Genomic DNA, 1628 nt, shown 5'->3' on the forward strand with positions numbered 1-1628 from the left:
AGTCAATGAGCTCGGCTGCTACCCGAAGGGCTGGAGGTTGGGGTCCACCCAGAGGAGCCCTGGAAGAAAAGTCTGGTGACCTACTTCCCAAAGCATCAGCTATTGGAAACCCCAAGGCGGAGACGGTTCCACTGTGACCCAAGTGGGGTCATCATGAGCCAGAATCCAACACTAGGGCAACAGTGGAGCGGATAGCTGTGGCAGTTGCCCGCCCCCCCCCCACCCCACCCAAGAGGCGAAGTCATAGATTTTGCATGGTTTACATAAGAACCCAGGTTGTTCTTATGCAGGTGGGCTGCAGATCACAAAGTAAAAAGAACCCTCTTCTATATTGAATAAAAGTATAAACAAGTTGGTTTCACCTCAATTAAGCACCTTTTGTTGAGAAATGTATATGATGCACATTTCATAGACAATGACATCAACATCCTAAAATATTCCTTGGGGAAAAGTGTTTGCTTAAATAAAATTAAAATAGAACAGTTACTCTACAGTTTTTCTTAGGCACAATGAAAAATAGAACAAAACTAAAAACAATAGAAACAAAGTAAACTGCCAAGACCACCCACAGAAAGATGTCCCAAGCCCCAGAGACCGAGACATGATGGTGAGATCAAGAAAACTCAACATCTGCTTTGACAGCCAGCTGTTTTAAGTATTTCCATGAGGGTCTTTGGCGCCAGGTCCTGGGAACTGCAGGCAGAAAGAGCTGGATGGCTGACGAGGCAGAAAGACCACTCGACTATTGCTGCAAGATGAAGTAGGAAAACCTCTGTACCCCTTCCAGCGGTCCTTCGTCATCCTTACTCTGCCAGGGCCGGGAAACCTTGAAGCTACGAGAGTAAGTAAAAAAGGGATTGGTACAAGGGCTCCCGTTCTTATGTACATGGGTTTGTTCCAAATGAAGCGTGCTTAAGCGTGTCTCTGCAGTCAGCGGGCGGCTGCAGAAAGAGACTCAGCAAGGCACCTTCTTCTTAGTGGAGCACATCAGTCCGCTCAGAGGGTCGTGATCACTGGTTAGGGGATCCCACTGGGGTGATCTGGATGGGTTTTCATAAAAGATAGGGGATGATCCTGGAGGCTAATTGTGATGAAGTTGGAAGACAATTGAAGACTGTAGTCGTGAGAAAAATGCCAGGAAAACTGTGCCAAGAAATTGTTTTCTCCATCACCGCAATGAAGCTGCTCAAGCTCGGAGGCTAGCACGGCCTGTCCTGGGAGAATTTCTTTTCTTCCTTAAAATAAGTCATTTTATTGGGGGCTCGTACAGCTCTTAAAACAATCCATACATCAATGGTATGGAGCGCGTTTGTACATAGGTTGCCATCATCATTTCCAAAACATTTCCTTCCAAAACATTTCAAGGTTTCCTCGAAACCTTGGTATCAGCTCCTCTTTTTTGTCCTAGGAGACTCTCATTGGTAAGGTTTACCCCATCTGTCCAGAGCCACGATCCTGCCCCTGCAGGCTTCTTTTTTCAAGACTCAAAGAATGCTTGAAAGGATGTAATTTTAATCCTTTGAGGATGTCAAAATGGTTGTTTTGACATTTAAAAAAAATCTTTTTATTGGGGGCTCTTACAGCTTCTATAACGCATACATCAATTTTTAAAATCATTTTATTATCAA

The sequence above is a fragment of the Echinops telfairi genome, unplaced genomic scaffold (genome assembly GCF_000313985.2).
Source record: "Echinops telfairi isolate 266 unplaced genomic scaffold, ASM31398v2 ScPeMD7_7466;HRSCAF=8504, whole genome shotgun sequence".
NCBI lineage: Eukaryota > Metazoa > Chordata > Mammalia > Afrosoricida > Tenrecidae > Echinops > Echinops telfairi.